The following is a 27574-nucleotide window of genomic DNA, read 5'->3' as shown; positions in this document are numbered from 1 at the left end:
TCATGTTTCTTTTCATGCTTGAGATGATAAGTTGGAAGCATTTTAAATGAACTGAAAAAAACGATATTAATTATATCTACATGTATTATTTCGTATATGAATTTGACAGCGTCTTACTTCACACTTACCCAAGGGAATGTCCCTGCCTCCTGTTTTATGCAGGGATATTTGGCATACAAGCTTTGCCCAATCTTACTGTATGCCACATTATCCTGGGGGTTTCTTGGAAAATAATGTTCGCTGCTTCTCCAACGAACTTGTTCCACACAAGTTCTATGTTGTTATCCCTCAGTTGCTGGAGAACCAAAGGAGAAAAGTGTGGCAGCTCCAGCTCCACTGCGGTACAGGTATCTTGATCTTAAAACAAAAAAATACATGAAAATATAGTTTTTATAAAACCATGGTTATTATGCAGATTTTTTTTAGAGAATGAAAACGAAATCTTTTCAGGATTGATGTCAATTTATTATTTATCTTGTTATTCATTCCAATGTTTTGCAATGTTCATAAGTAAGAAGTAAACTGTAAAAAAGAGCAGACACTTGAACAGGGTCAAACAATAATAATTCAACAAAATCTGATTATTCTCAATTACCATTGTCCAATTGGTGTTGTCCAAAGCAGCGGATGCCCTTGGCTGGCTCTGCTCCTGTATATTGATGGTGTAATTGTCTGTACTTTCGTTTTGGGGAGCCGGTTCATCCATCTCATCTTTTCTTGCTGCTGTCCATATTTGTGATGGAGTTAGAATCATTAACGATTCTTTCCCCAGTTCCAGGATGATTTCATCTTCGTCGATGAGGGTCCCATCATTTTCAAAAACAACCACAAGGCTGCTCACATCACAAGCTATTTCCAACTTCTTTGCGGCTGAAACAAAAAACAGGACAATTAACTATTTACAAAATTAAAAAAATCATCCAATTATTCCCACTTTTCTTTGGTGTATGGTAAATTACGAAGAATATTCTTCATTAGCATATTATTTTATACATCTCAATGTTACAACTGAAGATCAATAGGATTTCAGCCCGTCAAATTTTAGTCAGATCAAGCCATAGTTTATCAGTTTTTTTAACCCATGATTAATGGCAATTAACATGTGTGTTTACACTATTACATGTTTAGACAACTTAAAATACTACAAGAACACACCGTTTGATGTTTCAAAACCCTTTTTTGCATAGCAGATGCTGGGGTTACCTTTATTTTCCTGATCCAGAGTCTTACAGATTAAATCCCAAAAATAAATTATATTAACAAAATGATTTTATCATACCTTTAGTTTTAAAGCTGTCCAAACTCTCAGCAATAACACATTTTCTTTGACTGCGTCTTGCGTCAGTTATCTTGTACAGAGGCATTGTGTTTGTGTAGATTGTTCACTGTAAAATAGTTGTAGCCATTTTTTGTTTCAAAAGAATCACTGTACACAAAAAATACCAAAGAAAAATTGCTATGATTAAATAAATCAAATTAGCCTAAATATTTCACAGGCATTCGAATTCATGACCACAAGTACCCCTTTATATTTGTACACACTGACTCAAAGGTCATTTAAATTTCAAATTGTTGAATGATTTGATGTGGTAAATGCCTTCAGGATGTAATGAATAATAAAGTGTGTGTTGATTCAATGTTGTCTGACCGGTTTGTTCTAATACAAAAAAATTATCTTGCTGATAAATGATGATATTTTTCAACAAACCAAATATTGGTGAGTCATTATCATAATCCATAACAAGGCAACACCCTACTTCATACTTTCGGCCATGAATTTTTCTATGTTTTGTGCTGTACATTGTAAGTTTTCCCAAAGGCTCAATCCCAAGAAGAATACCCATTTCTCCAGTTAATGTCGGGTATTTGGTTGGGAGGTCAAAGGCTTCACCATTTCCCACAATATCACCTTCATACAAAATATTTCTCGATCGTTCACCCCTTGAACTGGTTTGCTTAAGGCACATATATAACTGGTGATGCTTGCTGAGTGTGTATATATACATGGCAAGTTTTTGAAGTTCTTGATTTTTTGTGCTTTGAAGAATGCATGCTTTCTCTCAAAACGCATACACCAGTGGTGCCTGAGTGGTCCGTATAAGAGCATCTGCCTTGGGAGATGAACTGCGTAGTGCTTTTTGGGAATGAAAGATGATTTGGGATACAACAACTTGCTCATTGAAAGATATATACCCAACATAATACGCAGAAGAATGGCAGTACTTCTGTGACAGTAGGAACTGGTACACAACAACATAATTTGTACCATACAGAAAAAGTTTTACCAGTAACCGTCATCTGCAGGAATTTGGGGACCAAGAACTATTGGCATAATCTGAACAAGAGTGAGCATTGCACATTCTACAGTTGTTAAAGGCAAAACCAACCCCTTCTTTAAACTGACCAAGCCAATTTGCTGCTAATATATCAGCAGGAACAAAAACAAGAGCACCTTGAATTTTGTGAAAGGTTTCACTGACTCGCATCTGAATGCCATCTCCTGAAAGACGATTCATTACTGAAATGAAATCTTTAAGAATAATATTGAGTCCTTGTTTTTCACAAACGTCTCTTGTCTTCCCTATAGCAAGAAGCTGAATAGAGGAAAGCTTTGATCTGTTCTCTGGTGGAATGTTTAGAATGTTATAGTAAAAGACAGAAAGCTTGTGCTTCTTTGTATGGGAACCAAGTGGATTCACAACTTCAAAGTCATCGGTATTCAAAACCCGACCTGCAATGCCTTTTTGATTCTGTTGAAAAAGATCATTTTCCCGGACATAATCACCGTCGCAAACATCATACATAAACTCATTTATTGAAAAGTGTGGATATTCAACATAATGGGAAACCTCAGGCAAATTAATCAAATTGCTAAGAGACTTTTGAAAATTGGAACATAATATGCTATTCTTTCCTTTACAACAATTTTACTTCCAACTTTCGCGTGATATGATCCCAGAACAACCTCTGTTGGTTTAACATAGCACAGAGAGTCACTTTTCTGATAGAAATTATATCTCTCACCAGCAGTGTTAAAGTCATTTAACAAGCCCCACCTGAATACTGTCAACAAAGTCATTCCCTATATTTCTGGCAGCAAGTTCATCTTTTATTTTTTGTTTAATGATTTTTTCTTGACTTTCAAGCAATAAACTTGTACAAGAAACAATCTTGTTGACTGATGTGTCAGACATATTATGTTGTGCCTGTAAAGAGAGCGTGTACAAAGCATTCTGGTGCCGAAGTTCTCCTTCATTGTTGAAGGGGATTGGAACATATGCAGAATCATTATCCATTACAGTGTCAATGGGAGGGGGAGGATTAGGTAATGCAAAATTTGAATGCTTTTGACTAACATGAGACCGAAATGAACACCACTTGCGAGTTGTAAATGAACAGGCACCAATGCTGCAAGCAACTGAAAAACTAGGGTCATCTTGGGGTTAACGTATTGTATGATTTTGAAATGACAGAAATGTATCAGCAACAAAACAACACATGTTACATGTAAATCCAGAAATTATATCATCATCCATTTTCAGTAAAACGATCGAAGTCGATATACATTTCAATTATATATATACATGTATGCAATGTAATGTGTTTTCGTGAGGAAATAAAATCAGAACAAACATTGGATTAACTGGTGATTAAATTACGACACGTGCAATACAGATGGCACTGTGAATGCATGAGTATAAAGGGGTGTATTTTAACCATGAATGCAGTATCTGTTTGTTTGGAAAGTATAATTAAAAGTAAAAAAATATGGTCTACAATTACCTTTCTTCGTTCGTATCTGACACGCTCTTTTACCCAGAATTCCAGGAACCGGTTGCGCTATTTTTAGCATTGGTTTTCTTTGTCATAACGGCTTGTGTGTTCAAGATTGGACGTGATTTGAATGCTGGTGTTCAAAATTTAAATTCAGTAAAAAGTTAGTTCAAATAACTCATTTGTTAAAGATGATATATTTAAATATAATTTATATCCACTTAAAATCTCCTGAACACATTTTAAATGCAATCTTTATGTCAATGATTTTTGTGCACTTGAAGCGTTAAGAATTTGAACACCAATGTGAACACCCAATACAAAGTAATCAAAAGTTATCATTTATTTGAACACGTGTGTGTTAAGACTTGAACACTTGTACGTTCAAATGTCTAAAATTGAACACGTCCGGACTTTGATATTTCATTTTCTGTTATTATTGAATAGTAGATTTATTTACGAGAAATCAATTAATAAATTACCAATTAAAATAAATGTTCAATTTGCTATGCTTGTGTTACATAATGTACTTGTTATTTAATGGCAAATGGATGTCACACCTTGCAGGTTCATGTTCTCAACTAGAATAATGGAAGTTGAGAAGAGGGCAATTTAAGGCTCTACTATTGTTATATTAATGCCAATGTCAGTAATTATTTATGCTGCCTGGTAGCTGGAGGACTAAATGGAATAGTTAAAATTCTTTTTTGGACATGTTGTAGAGTGCAGTCAATATAAGGAAAACCTCTTTATTCAACGCCGGGTTTAAAGTATTAATTACATCTGACTAGCAAAACTCAGAAGTTTAATTTCAAACCTGAATTAAAGGCGTCAGCAAATTGATACTTGTTTCTTGTGGTGGTGATGCCAATACAGCTGGCAGAAAGTCCACATCTGATGGGTGAGGGTTAACAATGGCCTGCCCTTCTGTAACATGGCTGTCTGGGCAGGCTACCTTGGAGGTACACCTGTTCTTCATCACAATAACGAGTCATATGTCATCTGTTTTCTGGATTACATCACGAAGAATATGTGCAGCGTTCGCGTTGCATAGCACTTCATTGCCAAAGGGAGTATAAACGTCATTGGCCACAACCTTTCTGAGGTCAGGGTTGAACGATTCCTACTTGTACATCCGTGTGATGAGCGTGCCTTCTCAACTCTGTGAAAAAGGAACAAAAATGTATTATGTCATAATTATGTATCACAACATCTGGTGAATCTATCCAATTATGATATGATTATAAAAGAGAATACTTTTACCTGCTTTAAATACAATCATGGTTTGAATGCCAAAGTATGAAAACTAAACTGTTCAACAAATTGTTCACTGACCAATGAGCTTGATTGTGGATGGAGCTTTTTAAATATTTTTCTGGTTAGTGCAGTGGTTAGCGCACTCGCTTCTCACTTAGGCAACCTGGGTTTGATTCCTGGCCTGGGCGCATGTGAGTTTGGTTTGTGGTAACCAAGTCAGACATTTATCATTAAAATATATCAATACCATTAAGACAGGCATAGTCTAAGAGTCATTAAAAACACCACATACAACCAAGTACAATACAGCCAATGATTGAAATGTCAACAGTTGATTATTCTCCACTTCCTATAATCTCATGTTGTTTTATTCTGGTGTTTTGTCAAGCTGTTGGGTGTGACCTGGCCCTGTAGTTGTGAGGGCCCTCTGGAAGCAGACTGGTGTGTCTCCACATAGTTTGTCCGGCTCTACTGTTGTGTTCCCTGAAAATGGAGTGAAAACAATGAAATGTTTGCCATGGATATTTTTGTTGCATCATTTGTAATATTAACTGTAAAAAAACACTTGTTCCAAAAAATACATAAGAGTTTTAAGGGGCTAGACATGATGATACAAAAAGAAAATTGTCCAAACTTTTGTTTGACATTGTTGTGTATTACACATACAATCTTACTTTATACTGATGTATCACATCCCTTAAGACATATGCATCTGTCGTAGTTTATGCAATTTTTCCAATTTGAAATATAGGGTTGTCTACAACATACATGTAAATCCCAGTAAGTTTAAAAATAGCGTCAGTATATCTATCTGTAAAAACTTCAAGATCTTCTGATATCATCCATAAATGGACTTTGGAATTGTCAAAAACTTAATACTACTTAATACTTTCTGTATGCAGGCATCATTACAAACATCTTCTAAAGAGAATAACTGCAAACTATCTACCCTAAAAATTGGTGAAAATACCGTGAAAATACCGTACATGTTAATTTACCCCCCTGTCAAATGAAGCCATATTAGGCCTACCAGTGTATGGCTTATCAGTACAATAATATCAGTTAAGCAAATAGATATGGAGCTCCTATCAGTAGCCCTACTGCATATGGATTTGTGGTAGATTATTTGGAAAATGACCTTGATGCATTTCAAACATATTTTTTTAGTATTTCTTTTAATTTAATCCATCATCAATTGTGAAGAGCCTAGTTCTCACTGTTACATTTTTTGCATCCCTGTATGTCCCAAATCGTGGTCTAGGGGACACTGTCTTAAACCGGAAAGACTACCGTGGCGGCACTGTTGTAAATCAGGATGATCCGTGATGAACCTTGTTGATCCAGCTCGATCCGGCAGACTCTGGGTCTCTATCGATGCACTACCATGATAGTCCGTGAAACACCGAAGCAAGTTATACTTCATATTCGTATTTAGGAATACTTCACTCATGGTAGACATATGGTGAACTCCGGCAGTAAGCTCTGGTGTAATGCCCCTTTGAAATTGCACTGATTGAGTAAGTGACTGACACGGTCGTCTAGGCAGACGGTTTGCAATGGTTTGTGCTAGGACTCCACCAGGTAAGGCTGATAGACCCCAGTTTCATTAGAGACTGACCCGCGTTGTCAGGGTTTAAGTGGGATCATCACGTTTCTACGACAATATTACAGTGATAGTTACCTCTGGGACAGAGGTGCTGGCCCAAAAGCAGATAAGTCAACTGATGATTGTTCTTCTACTGTTGCCACCTTTACCACATTCTTTTTAGCAGTAGCAGGTGGGTTCTTGGGCATTTTCACCTTCTTGATGTTTTTCTGCCGATAAAGACTTGCTCAGGTCTGGAGTTGTTTGCTCATGAAACGATTCATCAGACGTTGAAGGCATGGTGCCCTGTATACAGGCTAGTTTTCACCGAAGATACGGTACCAGAACCGGGACAGTGAGAACTAGACTTACAGTTTGTAGAGAATTAAATTACAATCCAGTAAGTTTTATTCTGATGTTTATTGGTTTCTGCATTATATTTATAGGCAAACACATGTGAAAAATTGAAGTAAGGGTTAATATAAATCCTTTCATTTAATGTATAATACCCTCAAGTTGGCACCTATCCAGATTGACACGAAAAAATATAAAGAATTTTGAGCCATGATCTACCTTGACTTTTAACCTATGGACATGAGTGAAGTCATGGAGAACATTTGTGCCAAGTTATATTACATTTTCCCAATGCATGGCCAAATAACAACTCAAACACAAGGATTTTCCAAGTGTGACCTTGCGAAACATTGTGAACATTTGTGCAACAAATTTCAAAATATTTTTATGCATATGCATGTTAAAGCCAAAATACAAGGCATTTTTACCAGAGCTTTATGAGTGACCATGACCTTTGATAAACAGAAATGGTATGCGGTACAAGACACACTGTCCTGTCATGGAGAATATTTGTGCCACCTGATCTTTAAATATCTCTAGTTGTAACAGCCCGAATACGAAAGACAAGTCGTTTTTACCAATGAATTCTTAGTGTAACCCTAGCCTTTTCATGTACAGACCTTGGTCTCGTACAAGACACACTGTCTGTTTATGGAGAACATTTGCGCCAAGTTTGGTTTTAAAACCCCTGAATGCATGTCACAGTTACAGTCCAAACATAAATTGTTGTTCAGCCGCCCACATGCCCAGCAACATACCCCTATCTAATAACAGGATTTTCTTAGAAAAACCTGGTTAAAAATCAAGCTGAAAATCTATTTTTTTCCAAAAAGACAAACCAGTGAAATCCACATTTTTTTGGATGGCTTCTGGTGGAAAGAGGGTGTAGCCACTTCCAGGATCATCGGTCTCAGAAGCGGGTAACTGAGGGCGGGAATTGTCTTGTAGAAGAGCTGGGTACCATTGGAAAAACTGGGCAGGGGCCGGATTATCGTAATAGCAGAGGAGTTAAGACCACAAGTGGCTTTCACAGGCTCTTGGAGACTGAAAAAAATCATATACAGAAGTTATTAATGGTAAATTTTAAACATAAAAATCTTATAAATGCATTCAAAGTACAGGGGTTGTTTGTCAGTTGTATATTTTTTAAAAGATAGTTTATCAATTTAAACCATGTTCATTAAACTGAAGAAAAGAGAATTGTCCAGTAAATAAACACTGCAATATGAAAGACATCAATAAGCAGTTCGTAATGATAACATTTCAAATAAGAATGATGCCTGTATTGAAATTTTAAGTTTAAACTTATTTATTCTTACAACGATTGAGAAACGAGTTATTGCAACTTATATTAATCACTGTTGTTGGCAAGATGTTGCGCGAGAGTGTGGTCTTGTGTTGTGCAGGAAACCAGAGTACCCGGAAGAAATCAACTTGCCCGGCTTGATGACTGCAAACCAAATTCACATTTGGGGCGCCTAGATGAGAAACAAGTGCACTAACCACTGCTAACTTAACTTATTTTCTTTGAATAACAGATAACCTCCAACTGTATTGAAAGTGATCTTCATGAGTTAAAAATTGTAAAACTTAAACCACTGTTTGCATATGAACATACTGTAGCAAATCCTGCATAAGACCAGTTAAACGAAACAAAATCAAAATGGCATTTTTCCCCATGGATAACTTCAAATGGTTACAGCGCTTACACTTCTGAACTGCGATAGAATATATTCCATGTCTGGAATTGGGCAAAGCATTCTCCTCTTGGCTCTGGGTTGGACTGGAATTCATCAGATCACTTGGGTGACATATCTAGGTCTCCAGGGAACATCTCAGACCATCAGTTCTGGTTGAATGTCTCCTCACATCCGCAGCTCATGGAAATATATGATATCTGAAAAGACAAGTTTAGATCTCTATACACTCCACAACAAAAAAGTTAACACTTTTATATTTCTAGTTATTGACATTCTGCAATTGTTTTTCCTATGAGGGGCTTACGTCACAATGAGGCTTTCCAAATTAACCTCTAGCAAGCTAATGTTTCGCAGACAAACATCATAATCGATCGTACATGTCTTCATGAGTCCCAGGTCTTTGTTTTTAACATATTTACTTTATTAGAACATTTTCAATCTTCAAATATACAAACTAGAGATTGCTTTTTTGAAAAAGCGCATGTCTCCCCCATTGTGTGGTCGTAGGTGAGAAATAATCAATGATGGATCCCAAAATCAAAAGGGGCCATCAACTAGTCATGACTAACTGGCATACCAAGTATGAAGTTCCTGGGTGTAAACATTCTTGAGTTATTGAGCAGAAACCGGTTCTTCACCTCAAGGTCAGTGACCTTGACCTTTGACCAACTGATTGCAAAATCAACTAGACATCATGACCAACCTCACTTCAAAGTTTGGTGAACCTAGATCAAAGCATTCTCCTGATATTGCACGGAAATATTTTTTTACATTAGAGGTCACAGCGACGTTGACCTTTGACCTTGTGACCCCCCAAAATATAGGAGTTTTCTAAACCTCATGATCAACCTCCCTACCAAGTTTGGTGAACCTAGGTCAAACCATTCTCAAGATATTGAGCGGAAATGTTTTTTACATTGGGGGTCGCCGCGACCTTGACCTTTGACCTAGTGACCCCAAAAACAATAGGGATCTTCTACACCTCATGACCAACCTCCCTACCAAGTTTGGTGAACCTAGGTCAAACCGTTCTCAAGATTTTGAGCAGAAATGTTTTTTATATTGGGGGTCGCCGCGACCTTGACCTTTGACCTAGTGACCCCAAAAACAATAGGGATCCTCTACACCTCACGACCAACCTCCCTACCAAGTTTGGTGAACCTAGGTCAAACCATTCTCAAGATATTGAGCGGAAATGTTTTTTACATTGGGGGTCGCCGCGACCTTGACCTTTGACCTAGTGACCCCAAAAACAATAGGGATCCTCTACACCTCCCTACCAACCTCCCTACCAAGTTTGGTGAACCTAGGTCAAACCATTCTCAAGATATTGAGCGGAAATGTTTTTTACATTGGGGGTCGCCGCGACCTTGACCTTTGACCTAGTGACCCCAAAAACAATAGGGATCTTCTACACCTCATGACCAACCTCCCTACCAAGTTTGGTGAACCTAGGTCAAACCATTGTCAAGATATTGAGCGGAAATGTTTTTTACATTGGGGGTCGCCGCGACCTTGACCTTTGACCTAGTGACCCCAAAAACAATAGAGATCTTCTACACCTCATGACCAACCTCCCTACCAAGTTTGGTGATCCTAGGTCATGCGGTTTTCCAGTTATCGATCGGAAACGAAGTGTGACGTACGGACGGACTGACGGACTGACGGACTACCGGACTGACGGACAGGGCAAAAACAATATGTCTCCCCCAGAGAGGGGGAGACATAATATTTAATTTACCAATATTCCCTGAAAATTACATTGATTTGGTTATTTTCTGTTGATGGGAATGAGACACTTAGAAACAAAAGTACGGTGACCTAGAAGAAAAAAGGTGTATGATGAGAAGTGAGCGTTTTCATCTAAATCGCCATACAGCAGGTTTGTTGTCATTGCACAGGGCAGGTCAGAAAACATGGGTGCATCAATATCACAGACACTGAGTAAGGTAGTGGGTCAAAACATCTGGCAAAGTTACCTAGATGGATGATTTTCAGACATTTGGTTGAGTCGGGGTTTGGTAGAGGCCCGCTGGTGAAGTACATGGGCTGTCACATGTCAAACTGTTGCCATGTCAATTACTGAGCAGAAATGTTGTAAGGCACCTCAACCGCCATCAGCAGTGGACCGTAGAACAACCGCACCACAAAAAACACATGAATTAGGCATTATTAAATGAACTAAATGTTTCCAACTGAAGTTTTTTGTTTTTTTCACTCACATCATAACTTGGAATAGTCCTCTGACCAAGACTTAAAACTTTGTCATTGTCTATATATATCTAAAAATATAATCATGCAGCAGAAAAGATCATAAATTTCTTAGAATCTTTAATTTCTTTTGATATTTAGAATTGTGCTTCAATATTTTTACAAAATTTCTGAGCATTTATTTTTAGAACCATTCTGTAAAACATAAAATAAGCTGTGTGATTTGAGACTTGGTATTGATATACTATCAATTTGACAAATAACTGCTCACAATCAACTCTTCCTTAGCCACAGACTTACCTAGAACTCTGGTGAAAGGTCAAGGCAATGTTTGACCTGGTTGCGGGTTCATGAAGTCAGAGATCCGGGTGGAGATGGCATCCTCTTCATTCACACACTCCAGTGGATGGGCCTTGTTTTTCTGTGGAAACAGGGTATTAAGTGGATAAAAGTTTGCATTAAAATGTTTTTGTTCCTGACACATTTAAACAATAAACCACTGAACCAGTGTTCTACCAAGGCGGTCACGCAGTCCTCCCGTACGAAATAAAGGGGCGGATTCCGGGCAGAATTGAGGCGGAATTGGCACAGAATCAGTGAAATTTCCGCCTGGAGTATGGACGGAATCATTATTCCGCCCGATATCCCTACAAGTTTCTTGTGGATTCTGGGCGTAAAAATATTGGAAGTTCCAGGCGTACACAAATTATGGGCGTATTTATATACTTTAACATTTGTGTGACACGGAATTTTGTACTTCGTTTTTTCTACGAAACCTTTGGGAGGGAATATCCTACTTAAACATTTTAGTGGAGCGTAATTTCTAACTTAGCCTTATATTTTCAGCCAAAAAATTCAAAATAATTCGAAAGTCATAAAAATTGTTGAATTGTTTTGTTCCCTTTATCATTTACATTTCACATAGCGAGTTAAAAGATAAACATCTTCCATTATCTTTCATCTGAACACCACATACTCCTTGTAATATAAAAGATGCAACAAAAATAAAAATAAAACTACAAAGGGAATTCAAACAAATAAAGGAAAAAAACATGACCCCATGATATAAATTTACACTTTTATGAACTTTAAAGACCATTTAAAATGTTACTTATGACACTAATTGGGATATTATAACATCAATCACTTATAACAAGAACTAACCTTCGCCCAGTTGGCTATAAATAATTGACTTCAACAAGATTCGAGGTCATCAGGTACAATACTGTGCTACAATATTTGACTCACCGATAAGCCTCATGGGCTATCAATGGGGTACAAGATCCAGCTGTTTATAAATACTTGCCTTATCTTGCGAAAATCTGGTCAGATTTCCCTTTGTGAACCTTAACCTTTATTTATTCCGGTCATGTGTTTCACAAGATGCCCACACAGAAACCATTACTGATAGACATACATGTACCGCGCTTTCGATCCGTCATTAATAACGGATAACTAGAATTTAACCAAGAAAACATTTGAACATGCGTGAGTAACGTTATAGTTAAAACGTATGGTTGTGTGTATTGACAAACATATGGAACATTAGCCGTGATTGATAAGATTGACGCGGACTAGAGGAGTCTTACAAATTTTGAATCGTGAAATAAAATGCATACGCTGTGTGAGACGGGCGGATAATCTAAAGCAACAATTCAAAGGGGTACGTGGAAGTGAAAGATGGAGGTAACTTTTCTATTTCTCGTTTTACCAGTACTGGTTTTGAAATTGTGTTTGTCTGTTCTCACTTTTACAACTATTTTCGTTTGATTTACATCGAGTAATAGTTTGATGCGATTAAGAATGCTTAGTTAATGCTTTACAAAATATTTGGTTGGGTATCAATACTAGGTTACCCTTTTACAAATCATTGTGCAAAAGTATCTACCGAAGACTTAGGTATCCATTCACAGAGTTAAGCAATATAGTTCTCATCTTATATCACTTTTATAAGTGTGTTGTTGTTATTGTTTTTTTTGAGAAAAAAAAGCTTTCAGTTCTCTTATGATAATAAAGTTTATACTTTTGGTTTAATAAAAAAATATAATGTCTTATTTTCAGAGTATGTGATATGACGGAAAATGCTGCCATGACATCCCCTGCAGTAGATTTAAATCTGGCCACCACTAAGAGGAATACATATGCGCGATAACAGTTGACAAATACTAGATTGATGAACAATAAGGAAGTACTCATTCTATTGTGAAGTGTACTTGTGACTGGAATTATATTTTATAGCCAATATGATCATTTAACTTTTATTATTCTGCGAATTTATATTTGAAATGCAGAATAAATTGAGTAAGCTTTAGTACATGGGTGAAAGTTGGAAATCTTGAGAATCCTGAAAATATAGCTGGGGGTGTGGGGGCCGCCAGGGCCGCCTGGGCCCCCAGTGGGTCTAGGGCAAAGCCCTGGTAGGGAGCCCAGGGGGGCGAGGCTCCTGGGAATTAGTGGTTTTGAGTGCTTGTACAGCGCTTTTCCAGGATTATATGAATGCCAAAGAAACTGACTTATTATCATGCAGAAAATGTAAGACCAAAAGACCAGCTATTTTATTTGACTACAGCGTACAAGGAGCCAATCAGAATTGTTGTATTATATCGTAATTCACCGCTACCTAGGCGTTAAAAAAGTGTCTGCAATGTCTTGATGATCGCGAACATTCCTGATTGGGAGGGATTGGCTTTCACGTTTGGAACTTTTTGGCGGAAACGGTCGAACCCAGCTAGTCTATTTACAGCCTTAGCCGAACGCGCTCTGGGCTATCTTCGTAAAAACCGTAAGCGAGCACCTTGTAATGACGAATCGTTACTAAAAATAAATCGCAAAACAGATCGAGTCACTGGAATTAACTTTCATTTTTGTTTCAACAATTTGAAAGTCAAAGTCAGGGTTAAGGTAGGCCTATACTCCCTACCCCCCTCTGAAATCTCAACGGATTTACACGATTTGGAAAAGCAGTCCGGAAAACTTTCACCCATATTAGTATGGTTATTCACATTGTTTTTAAGTAACTGAAATTCCGTCTGAATCTGAGATTCCGCACGTAGTCTGAAATTCCGCCCATGAACGAAATTCCATTTCATTCTGAATTTCCGCTCGTAATCTGAAATTCCGACCATAACTGAAAATCAAGCTAAATCTGAAAATCCGCCCATAACCTGAAATTCCACCCGGAATTTGAATTCCGTCCCACCTCATTTACATATTTCGCCCAAAAAACCTGGCCGGAACCCGGCCGGGATCCGCCACTAACACTAAACATTATATTATTCAAACTACGCCTGGAAAAAATCTCCGCCATATTTCATACGGGTTTTCACTTGACTATTTAAACTTCACTCTGATTAATTTTAGTTAGATTTTACCAACTAAGATTTTCAATTGAAGTATAATGGTCATGAGTTTGACTTGTATTCAAGAATATAATGTTGGTAACAGGAATGAAATTAAATTAACAGAAGTACTGTACAGTAACAGGATGGAACCATAAATTGTTGATATGTATGTAGGTGAATACATGATCTTTGTCAGGTACACAGAACTTTAAAAAAAACTTAATCCACTTAATTCTATGCATTTGAATATTCCATTTGGAGAGTGAGGATAGCATCAAATGGCGACAAGTCAAGCCCGTTGAAAAAGCCTTTGACACAGACATGATGCCTTTCCATACAATTGCAATACAGAACAATATGGAGTTGACAGTACCTAGAAGGATCTTTTCAACTTTTGACCTCTAAGTGTGACCTTGACACACCTTAATCTTGCACTACACGTCCCCTAATCGTGAGAAACCTTTATGGGAAGTTTAAAAAAAATATATATAATGCATAAATACAACCCGGACAAGGATCATTTCAACCTTTGACCTCTAACCTTGACCTTTGAGGTAAAGACCTAGGTCTTGTGCGGGACACACTGCCTCATCATGGAGAACCTTCATGGCAATTTATTTTGAAATCCCTATAATGCATGGTAAAGATACAGCACAGACAAATTCCGACACACACCCACGTACACAGATCAGCCCTTATTGTAACAATAATATCTGGCTGAATGGAAGCGAGCTCAACCAAATACAATGACCTACATCTCGTATGCCAACAAAGGGCACTGTCCAGCTATGAAAAATGTAAAATGTAAGGCTATCAGACTAGCAATAAACAAAAAGTTTTGTAGCCTTATATTTGAAGATAAAAGTCCCAGTAAGCTAAACGCCAAGGCATTTGAATGTGACAGTGGCAATGGCAGAACTGTTCTGCAAGCATCACAACAGTTACTACAAGATCCCCCAACAGTTGCACCATCTCTACAGGTATATACCGTTTTAAACCTTTGTTTACAAGCATAGTTCAAGTATATAATCCCCCAGAAATATGTGTAGGAGTGTAGGCAAATTTTGTAAATACCCGTATCCTGAAAAAACTTATTATTTCTACCTATGTATTAATAGTACATGCACTTATTCCAGAGGCTGTTGTGAAATTCCGTCGTTTCTCACAGGACAGGTACGAGAGACATATGCCGCCTGGATAGGGAAAGCATCAGACAGAGATGGTGGAAGAGAAATTAGGAGGGAAATGAGGCAGGCACAGACGTCTGAGTGCATCCTTGGAATCTGGGATGAAAAAACACAACAATATTATGTTAAAAACCCTTAATGTTAAATGAAGGAGCTTTACCCTAAGTATTGTTCTATGAAATAACTCTTATTTCAAGTCTTATTTTGTTTGTTTATATATACAGTGACAGTATGTGTGTATTATGGCATATCTATGTATTGTAACTTGTACATTTTGATAATACTGTTCTGGGGTATTATCCAATTCTGTGATACCCGGTAACCCTACTGTTTAAATGTTTAAAGCACTGATAATAATAAAAAATGTAAGATCAAATGGCTTATTTTCTTGTGTAGGAATTTTAAGTATATAATATGCCTGTAGGTTTACGGTAGATTTTCTCTGCATTATTATTATTTTTTCTCTGAATACTAACCAAGACAACATCTTCTGTTTAACTATCATGTTCAGTTGTCATTGAGCATAACAATCCAGCTGTATGAGAATATGGACAAAAAAGGATCTCGGCATCATGCTGGCTAAATGTCGGCTATTACAAATATGCCGACATCGGCCCGATGTCGAGCCGTGTTGCACATCCGACATCGGCCCGATGTAAATGCCGATGTCGGGCCGATGAAGTGTTCCATATCGGGCCGATATAAAATGTTTGCTGGGCGCTTGAGTGTTTATCTAAAATTGCAGGAAATGAAATATAATTCTTTGACAAAAAAACACAGTCATACCTGGTAGATGTCAGGACCAAATTTCCATGTGACGTCCTGTGTGCCTATGATGCTGGTAAGTACGTGTCGAGGAGTGAGCATTACCTGCGGCAACAAGCAAATTTGTTGAATTGATATCCCCTGCCTGATTGGGCTAAGTCAAGGAATGGAAATCAATTGTTGATGAAATATATATATATATATGAGTTTGATTGCAACTGTTTGAAAAAATAATAATATGTATATATTGTAGCATTTAGAATTGACCAAGAAACCTAGTTTATGACTCCATGTCACCCAGTTCCAAACTAATCTAAGATTTCATCAAGGCAAACATTCTGATCAAGTTTCATGAAGATTGGTTCAGATATATTGCAAAAAATATCGTCTCCAGGGTGTCCACAAGGTTTTTTTTAAAGATTTGACCCAGTGACCTCATTTTTGACCCCACATGACCTTCTAGTTTCAAACTTTTCCAAGATTTCATTGAGGCATTCTGATTAAGTTTCATGGAAACTAGAGCAGATGTATTGCCTCTTGAGTGTTCCCAAGATTTCTGTAAGATATGACCTAGTGACCTAGTTTTTAACCCATATGACACACTTTTAAAACGCAGTCAAAATTTAACCCAAAAGAACATTCAGACCATGTTTGAACTTAATCAGACCAATCACCACCATAAAATAGTTTTGGACAGGATTTTTGAAAGATTTTACCTTGTGACCTAATTTTCGATCATATGTGACCCAGTTTCAAATAAATCCAAGATTTCATCAAGGAAAACATTCTGATTAAGTTTTATGAATATAAAGTATATGCCACTAGTATTTTCGAAAGATTTTTCTAAGATTTGACCTACTGACCTAGTTTTTGACTCCATGTGACCCACTTTTTTAAGTGGTCTATATTTCATCAAGGGGTACATCATGACCAATTTTGTACATAACTTAACCAATCATTACCATGATATGGTTCTGGACAAGATTTTTCTAAGATTTGACCTAGTGACCTAAGTTTTGATCAATGTGACCCAGTTTTATTTACAACCAAAAGTTCATCAAAGAAAACATTGTGATTAAGTTTCATGAATATTTGACCATGTATGCATCTCTAATATGTTACAAAGATTTTTCTAAGATTTGACCTTGTGACCTAGTTTTTGACCCCAAGTGACCCACTTAAATAATTGGTCGAGATTTGATCAAGGCGAACATTCTGACCAAGTTTGAACATTTTCTGATCAATACCTACCAAGATATGGTACCAGACGGACGGGATGACAACGCCAAAACAATATCCTCCTCCCGAAACCTTCGAAGAAAAGCAAAAACATTGTGAGCCAAATATCATATAGCCTCAAAAAGGTTCGGATTAGAAATGCCTGTAAAGAATTTCAATGTTTGAAATTTCGCTTCAGATGATATAAATTTGTTTCACTAAGAAAACTGTCCTGCTTACCATACTTTGAGGGAAAATTAAATATTTGACAGGTGGCACAGTGGGGCGATTTTTGATGTGACAAGCAGCTTTAGCCACCTGTATGTCTCCCCATTTTTCATTATCATTGGCAAATTTTGGCATATTTCATTCCCCTTTGAAACTGATATCATGCCCATGCATAATTATGTCACTAGCACATCCCCATCATTACAAAGTAGAAAAATGATCTCCTTAGTAAAATTAAGTAAAACTTCTGATAACATACAAAGATTTTTTCAATATAAAAAGCTCAGACTAATTAATTTATTAATTTACTTTAATATCATTAACATTAAAGGTGAAACTTACGTATAATTATACTTACAACAAATCAGGTTGTTCCGTTGTTCATCACAAGATCACTGTTTATGACGTAAATGCTGCCCTCGAAGGTATCAATGTTGAAAAGTTCTGGTCCACCAGTGGTCCAGACAGGTACAGCAATCAGTCCTTGAAAAGATCAAATATTATGCAAAAAAATGTTTTCATCCTCTTACTCTAAGTTGGTATTAAATTTAGTCATTACATTGTACATGGAAAACAACAAATCAATAAAACACTTTTTTGGTGATAAAAGTCAGTTTATTTATATTTCATGTATTGCGTATAAGTAAATATACATGAATTCCAATTCTATTGGAATGTGAGTTTTTTATTTATAAGTGTAACTGAAACGTTTTGATTATACAAGATACCCCATCATTGTCAAAATTGATCATTAAAATCATTTCATCAGGGCTGTGATAGTCGAAAATGGTCACCGAGGTGGACTGCACGACCTATGAATTAACGTTCCAAATAACATTCACAGCAAAGTTCACATAGAACCCGCTTTTGTGGGTAGTTGACATCCTAAGTTTCAATTTGGAGCTGAGGAAGAGTTGTAACATTTTGTAACTATAATATAAACATGAAAATAATATTTTTAGCTAATAAAAAAAAATGGTTGAATAGTTACAAACCGAGTTATCGGAAATAAAATTGGGAACAAGATTGAAAACATTTATTTCATATACTGTGAAATCATTTCCATTTTTGACTGCCAGAACAAAGCTTAAGAAATGAATTACTGGTAAAGATTGCAATCTTATTGTTGAATATTTTTATATAATAACAGTTTTTATTTGCATATATTTGCAACTGGCTTGTAATTTACTGCAAATTAAAACAAAATTCAAATATGTTTTCATTCACATACACTGAATGAGCTTGGATCGGCAGCCCTAATATCACCACTATCAGCCGGCACTTCAGATCCAATGGCATTAGTCTCCAGAAAAATGGCCACATTACTAACAGCATTAAACACTGACAGACTGTCGTATACAACTTTGATGGTCACATGGGCCGTTGCAGTTCTTGTAAGAGGAGCAGGAATTGGGTCCATGCAATCACTTCAAACTAAAACGGCCATTTGATATTTTGCACTAAATTTATTTGAGCTACCACTTTAAAAGGCCATCTCTTTAAAAGTTGATTTCATGACAATTAATGTCTGACAAAGAAGCAAGATGACTTCAGATACAATAAGATTTACTTTTTTCCATGAAAGTAAGTAGCAAAAAAAAGCAAGTCAGTTGCACCTAAGAGCGATTCAAAGCTTCATGGCGATGATACATTCAGCATTTATAATTTTGTCAGAAATAAAATAATGTTCTTACCGAAAAGGAGCCGACAATGTTGGCATTGTCAAGGATACCCTTGAGGATAATTTCCCTGGTGGCGCTATCCAAAAAGAATGTGGACTGGTCAATGGCATCCCAGCCTCTTCCCTTCATGTATGTGACTTAACGTCCTGTATAGAGAAATTTGACTTGTTCCCATTCAAGGTACAACTTTCAATAGTAAATGCAAATCTCAAGCAAAAACTAAAGCTAACAACTGCAAGACATTGTGAAATTTAAGTCCTCAATCCTGATTTCAGGATCAATCCTGAAGTTTATCATCCCCGTGAAGTGATCATGATTTGATGATTGTGTATTTACCCCATCCAGATCGTGAAGTGATCATGATTTGATGATTGTGTATTTACCCCATCCAGATAAGTGGCATTGACATCCCCGTGAAGGGATCGTGATTTGATAATTGTAAAATTACCCCATCCAGATCAGTGGCATTGACATCCCCGTGAAGGGATCGTGATTTGATAATTGTATATTTTTTACCCCAGGCATCCAGATCAGTGGCATTGACATCCCCGTGAAGTGATCGTGATTTGATAATTGTAAATTTACCCCATCCAGATCAGTGGCATTGATATCCCCATGAAGTGATCGTGATTTGATAATTGTAAATTTACCCCATCCAGATCAGTGGCATTGATATCCCCGTGAAGGGATCGTGATTTGATAATCTTATATTTACCCCATCCAGATCAGTGGCATTGACATCCCCGTGAAGGGATCGTGATTTGATAATTGTATATTTACCCCATCCAGATCAGTGGCATTGACATCCAACGTACACAATGGTTCCATACAGATGGTTCTCATAGATTTGACAGACATAGTTGAGTTCTTCAAGATCTGTGAATTGCGGGCCTGTCAGGTTCCTGTTTAAGTTGACAGTGACTGTTGCCGTGGCAACATCAAGAGGGTATGCACTGTCATATGTGATGATCTCAAACTGAAATAAAGGGGAAATAAAATCAGGGTCATAACTCTTTTTTTAAACCAAATACTTGTTTTTTTTACAACTGGTATAAAATAAGTTCAGGGTTAGTTTTTTTAGTAACACTAATAACAAATGAAATAATCCAAAATGTACAATTAATTTGGAGTACATTTTTAATCATGTTCAGATGATGACTGATATTTGCAGACAACTGAGATTAGGTTGTCATCATAAGCCCTGATCCACAATGACATGTACATCAATGTTGATGTTTTAAAAGTTTGTCATGCCACAAATATATATAACTATATAGGTTGTCCGGTTAGCGCAGTGGTTAGCTCACTCGCTTCTCACCAAGGCGACCCGGGTTCAATTCCCGGCCTGAGCGCATGTGAGTTTGGTTTGTGGTCACCAAGCTGGACAAGTGGGTTTTCTCCGGGTACTCCGGTTTCCCCCACAACACAAGACCACTCACCTCACCGGCTTCTTGTAATAGGAAGTATCACTGGGAGTGATGTATGCTCATTGAATGCCCTTTGTTAGTGAGAGAGCATCAATTAAGTTATAATAATGTTCTACTATATTGAAATAAAGACTATAATGTCTTGGAAATAAACTATTATTTTTTGGTTTTAAAAGCATTGCACAGTTGAGTTGACCCAACAAAAAGTTATGTGTCTTTTGTACAGTTGAAGTCAATACCTCAAAAACATCGAATGTTATAAAGTGAAGTAGAAATAGAAATATTTCAACAAAAGCAGTCACAGCTGCCATATTCCTCTCCAAATTTAGAACAGTATCAACTTTGTAATACGACAAAGGTTTTTAATTAAACAATACTAACTCAAAGAATACTGCACCCAGAGTTATAGTTCACGTGGACTGCATTCTCCTCAATGAGATCTATCTGTTTACGAAGTTTGAAGTAAATAACTAAAATACTTTTCAAGTGATGCTCCAGACAAAAATTAAGTATGAAAATTAACAAAGGGCAATAACTCAAACTATACTGCAGCCAAAGCTGTAGTGTTTAGTGTCTGTTCACTGCACTTCTTATCAATGAGATCTATCTCTTATATATTTAAGGACCTATAAACCATGGATTGGCAACTGCCCGATATCGGTGAAACGATGAGAAATAATAATTTACCCACAATCCTTAGCACGCGCTCGGCAAATATCAGAAAATTCCACCGAATCTCCGATGGGTGATTAACGGCAATCTTCGGTTATTTCCGCCAACTCTGCTAATAATGCCTTGTTCGTTATAGATTTAATTATAATTATTAACTGTGATTTTAATCAGATTCCATTGGACTATTATCAACTCAAATGAAAGAACCGCGCATTTCAGTCAAATTTAAACAAGAGATGTTTGTGAAACATTATGCCCCCTGAGCGCCAAGTTGCCAGAAATATTTGGACAATTGAATGAAATATGCATGGACTGAAATGACAGCTGATTTGTCATTGGATGCATATGAGGCAGGTCATCTACTGGTCATACCTAATCTTCATGTCAAGTTTGATGACCATAGGTCCGGGAATTGTTGAGTTATCACTCGGACAAGCTTTGGTCTTCCAACAGACCGACCGACATGTGCAAAGCAATTATATAACCCCTCTGCTTCGAAGGGGGGCATAATTAAACTAGATGTTCACTGAAAACTGATACTTCAACTCATGCATTTAGTGACATATAAATTTCTACTGTCTACTATATAAGAAAATAAAATATGGACAATCAGAAAACCTTTTTTCAGCTTACAGTCACACTGACCTTGACCTTTGACCCATTGACCTCAAAATCAATAGGGTTCATCTGCTGGTCATGACCAATAAGCCTACCTAGTATGAGGTCCCTGGGTCAAAGCGTTCTCAAGTTATTGATCGGAAACCGTTTTTCATGTTAAGGTCACACTGACCTTGACCTTTGACCTCAAAATCAATAGGGTTCATCTGCTGGTCATGACCAATACACCTACCAAGTATGAGGTTCCTGGGTCAAAGCGTTCTCAAGTTATTGATCGGAAACCGTTTTTCATGTAAAGGTCACACTGACCTTGACCTTTGACCCACTGACCTCAAAATCAATAGGGTTCATCTGCTGGTCATGACCAATAAGCCTACCTAGTATGAGGTCCCTGGGTCAAAGCGTTCTCAAGTTATTGATCGGAAACCGTTTTTCATGTTAAGGTCACACTGACCTTGACCTTTGACCCACTGACCTCAAAATCAATAGGGTTCATCTGCTGGTCATGACCAATACACCTACCAAGTATGAGGTTCCTGGGTCAAAGCGTTCTCAAGTTATTGATCGGAAACCGTTTTTCATGTAAAGGTCACACTGACCTTGACCTTTGACCCACTGACCTCAAAATCAATAGGGTTCATCTGCTGGTGATGACCAATACACATACCAAGTATGAGGTCCCTCGGTCAAAGCGTTCTCAAGTTATTGATCGGAAACCATTTGGTATTCCGACCGACCGACCGACCGACCGACAGACAGACAGACCGACCGACCGACCGACCGACCGACATGTGCAAAACAATATACCCCACTTTTTTCAAAAGGGGGCATAATAATGTTTTCCTACATGTATATATTCGGCTGCTGTCGGACGTCTCGAAAATGACCACACGGTAAGATCTCGGAATAAAATCCCGCTGCACGCGTGAGTTTGAGATTATCGCATTAACACAGATGAGAGTTGCCAATCCATGGTTTATAGGTCCGTGATATATATAAAGTTTGAAGTCAATATCTCAAATACATTTAATTTACGTTTAAGACCGCCCTGTGAAGAGAAGTGATAAAATGATTATTTAAATAATCAAAGGGTAAAATACCCTTCAAAACATAATGTTTCTGATGCACAGCACTTATCCACAACAGAGTCAATATGCATATGAAGTTTGAAGTCAATACATCAAAAACAGATTGAGTTATGGAGAAAAGTAGACTTGTCCCGATGTCCCAGGACAAACAAATAGACATACGGAAGAAACAAGGTGATTCCTACACAGACCAAACCACTACATGGTGGGGTATAGTTATATGAAAATATTTTATGTGACAACATTCAAAAATGCAAGTTTTTAATATTAGTAAATCAACTTGCATTGCCAGTCTAGATAAAGACTAATTTTCATAAATCAAAATTTTTCAAAACCAATTTCCTCCTACCTAACCTCTGTATTATCATCTCAGGATTTTGGCTTGGTCCCGAGCTCACACAACCCGGGGATAGCTTTCATAGCTTTGTGAGGGCTTTAACAGCGGCTGTCTGACTCTGGATCAGTTTTCTGGTAGCATAAGGGATGGATCACAAGTCTGGAAGAATAACGTGGAAATATATTCCACTGATTAAGTTGTTAATGATTAATTCCTGCTATTCAAAACAGCTAAGCAATCAGTGAATGAAGACCTTTGGCGAGCATTTCCTTTGTTTTTGTTTAGCACTAATTTTCGCATAAGAACCATCACCAGTAGGTTCGAAATCCAATAAGAAGCGTGTGAATAAATATACAATTATATTTCTATATTATACACACTTGATAACTCCTAAAATTAAAATATGTGTGGTTAGGGTGAAGTCTTCTTCAAACACTGGTAGGGAAGTTAGGCTTTTTATATTTTTATCAGACTGTAAGAAAGTTAATGTCATTGGAGAAAGTTGTTAAGATAATCTTCTGTATAAAGCTTCAAAGGTTTTAAAACCACGTACTAAATCACACACTGAATTTGTTTTATTATATGTTTATCTTCTTATTTTTTTACCTTTTTTGTTGTTGGTAAGGTCAATAACTCAAACCAAAAGCTTTTTTTTTCAGGCCTAAATCTGTATTGAGAGAATTTAAAGTATTTAATACATACAAATAAAATTTTGGGGAATGGTGTTAAAGTAATCAGTATTTATTAAAATAAAGCTTTTTTAAAATACATACTAAAAGATATTCCTGTTTTTTTTTATTACTAACAGATGGTAAGGTTGGCACTAATTTTGTAGATTTGGGAGAATAACCTGAACATAATGTATTTTTTTATGCCTTACTGTATGGTTGATATCAGGGGTTGTTGGGGCTGACGTGCCTCTCCGGGGCGAGGCTAATTAACAAAAGGCGAAAATTGCACCGACATGCCTTAATCCCCGCAGCCTTATCAAAACAGTAATCAATATTGACAACTAAAGCTAAGGCTTCCGTTATACTAGACCGATAGCAAGAAGGCCTGTCAGCCATATAATCGCCTACCTAGCTGTTATCATTATGGTTGTTTGATCGCAAGAAGGGAGAAGATATGTTAACTTTTTTGTGTTAAAGATTACTGTGACCATGACCTTTGGCCCGCTGACCCCCAGGGTCAATAGAGGTCATCTACTGGTCAGGCCCAACCTTCATGTCAAGTTTGATGACCATAGGTCCAGGAATTGTCGAGTTTGCTTTCAAGGTCACCATGACCTTGACCTTTGACCCCTAAAATCAACAGGGGTCATCTACTGGTCAGGCCCACCATCCAAGTCAAGTTTGAGGGCCCATGGGTGCTGGCATTGTTGAGTTATCACTCGGACAACCTTTTATCATTATTCAAGGTCACTGTGACCTTGACCTTTGGCCCTATGACCCCTGAATTCAATAGGGGTCATCTACTGGTCAGATCCAACTTCCATATCAAATTTGATGACCATAGGTCTAAGCATTTTTGAGTAATAACTCGGACAAGCTTTAAAATTATTCTACCATTAAAGGTCACTGTGACCTTGACCTTTGACCTGATGAGCCCTGAAATCAATAGGGATCATCAACAGGTCAGGCCCAACCTTTATGTCAAGTTTGATGACCATACATCCAGGAATTGTAGAGTTATCATTCGGACATGCTTTGGTCTACCGACCGACCGATCGACATGTGCAAAGCAATTTACCCCTATTCTCTGAAGGGGGGCATAACAATGTGTTAATTGATTGAGGTACTCTATTTGTAATTTAACGCAAAAATTTAAATGCACACAGCAGTGCATCGTTCTACAAAATTGCGTCGAATTTTGGGCAAGGATTGCATCTTTAATATACAATGTGTAGAAGCAGAAAATAACATAATATTTTCATATCTTTTTTTTGTGTATGAAAGATATATAGAAATTAACATCATTTTCTTGTTTGTTCATAGGTTTTGACCCGTGATGACCCATGTGAGACCTCTGTTAAAGTCACGTGATTCCTCACCCTGCCATTGCATTCGAATATCAGTAATCAAGAATGACAATTTTAGTTGAAATTTCGACTGTATAAGTTAACATGAAAAACAAATCATTCCATCCAAGAATTTCAACATGTCTAAACTCCTGCTTCCTATGAGTCCAGCGATCACATCGTTCTTTAAGCAAACACATGCACGCGCATGCAGGTTTTGTCAGCTGGTGTGAAGGTAAAGCTCGCAATATTGTTTCCGTAATATAATTGAATTTGGAAGTCTTTTTTCCTACAGTGATAGTGAGTGTTCGAAATTCGAATTAATTGTTGTAAAGGTTTCCTTTTGGCATTTATCAAACCTTTTTAAACAGTAATTTCACCCTTGCAGAGTTGTTGCTTTACATTCAGCATTCAAATACTGTGGTTTCACTTTGTCATTATTGCCTGATGTAAAATCTCTTCCCTTTTTTTTAATTCCAGGGGATTTTTACCTCCCACCAGGAGACCAGGGGATGGATCGAAATTCCGGGGGATTTTTCCCCTAGCGGGGGATATGGCATGTATGGAACTAATATTCAAATAAATTCCTCATTTGCAGGAGACATAAAAGTTCTTCTTTTAACTGTAAATTTTCCCAATTATATAATTATGTAAGGTAAATCTTTTAGCATTCACCAATCATTTAATATTTTTGCGTTTTCAGCTATTAAATACACAGTTATAATATTGTTTATAGTAACTTATATTTTCCATAGATGCATTATTTAGTAAGTAGTTGAGGGTTTATCACTCAAAAGTTATATTTGTTTTACATGTGTATGTATTGATTTTGAATAAGAGTGCCACTTTAACAAAACTTCTAGCCCAATTTTATCAAAAAATCTTAAGCCTTACACATTTAAGTTTCTTATATTTCATGAAGACCAATACCTTACTTAAACCTAATTTTACAAATCAATTCTTCATCATTGTTTAAATGATTCCTTTAAAGCTGCACTCTGATTGACTGTTTTGCCAACTTTTTAATTTTTCGTCTTGGAATGAGCAAAATATTGCGTAAATGAAAACTTGTGATTGCTGATCGCAGTCTTTAATATTTATGTTCGGAAATTGATGTTTTATGGCTAAAAGTGTTAAGGGAAATGAATTGAACACAATTCATGATATCTGTTCTATTGCGAGTTATCTTACATGACTGAATTGATTGCGTTGATGCCAAAATAAGCTGATTCTGAGACATTTTTTTTCAAAATGTCAAAACTGTCAATCTGTGAGAGTCCAGCTTTAAAAGGAGAAAATTACACAATTTATACAAAAACAAAAATAGTGTGCTGGGCTTAATCCTGACACGGGACTTAAAATTGCTGGAGAAAATTGTACCACTAAATTTATATTTAGATTTCGACAGTTACCTGCATATATGAGACTCACTGTACTGTTCAAGCTCCTAGCCTCGTAAATGTTGGGCAGCCAACAGTGAGACTAGGGGTACACTTTTCTTTAGGACCAAGCTGTTAAATCGCATCTCCCTGCTGCAGGCATCCAGGTCCAGTTCTAGAAATATAAACCACAGCGTTGGAAAAAAAGAAAATTTAGTTTATGAAAAAATGTTTTAAACAGCTAAACAATTGACACAAATCAACATCACATCCATTTAATTTCTTGGAATAGAACACAACTGGTGACCATTTGGAGAAGCCATAAGGCTCCTTGTGGGGCTAAAACCTGTGACCTCTTGGGTGAGCGGCAGATACCTATAACTCAAATTAGCATCACATCTAGCTAGTTCATTTATAAGTGGGTATACATGCAAGTCTAGTCCACTTGTCCAATCAGATATTACATATTTATATGAAAACATGCTCTGATATTTTTTTTCAATGAAATTTTACATATGAAAATGTAAAGTCAATTGCCTCATCGTATAGGTATTTGACAAAGTGTGTTACCGGAGTATCACCATGCGTGAATATCAAGTGCTGTGGTCCAGCTAGTGGTTGATGATAGGTGTTCCACTAGATGATCTGATTGGTCGTCAGTATGAGAAAATCATGTCTTTTTCCACAGCCCAGGCATACACAGAGTTGTTGAAAGAATCAATGCTTGGTCGGGC

The 27574-nt window shown here is 37.1% G+C and overlaps 2 long non-coding RNA genes across 2 annotated transcripts; both read right to left on the bottom strand.

Moving 5' to 3' along the window:
- Positions 1-634: 634 nt before the first annotated feature.
- LOC128245377 (uncharacterized) lies at positions 635-18475 on the bottom strand. The gene is made up of 10 exons (XR_008263130.1): positions 18349-18475; positions 17979-18103; positions 17426-17485; positions 10650-11302; positions 8680-8867; positions 7810-8014; positions 5324-5514; positions 4592-4936; positions 1280-1385; positions 635-870 (listed from the first exon to the last, which is right to left on the bottom strand). It is a non-coding gene; the product is annotated as an uncharacterized LOC128245377 (long non-coding RNA).
- Positions 18474-27574, bottom strand: LOC128245381 (uncharacterized). Its single transcript, XR_008263133.1, has 7 exons — positions 27411-27574; positions 26874-27015; positions 23457-23603; positions 20083-20278; positions 19315-19448; positions 18852-19054; positions 18474-18523 (listed from the first exon to the last, which is right to left on the bottom strand). It is a non-coding gene; the product is annotated as an uncharacterized LOC128245381 (long non-coding RNA).

The sequence above is a fragment of the Mya arenaria genome, chromosome 2 (genome assembly GCF_026914265.1).
Source record: "Mya arenaria isolate MELC-2E11 chromosome 2, ASM2691426v1".
Lineage (NCBI taxonomy): Eukaryota > Metazoa > Mollusca > Bivalvia > Myida > Myidae > Mya > Mya arenaria.
Note: the sequence above shows the minus strand (reverse complement) of the source record. Positions and strands in the feature narration are given on the sequence as shown.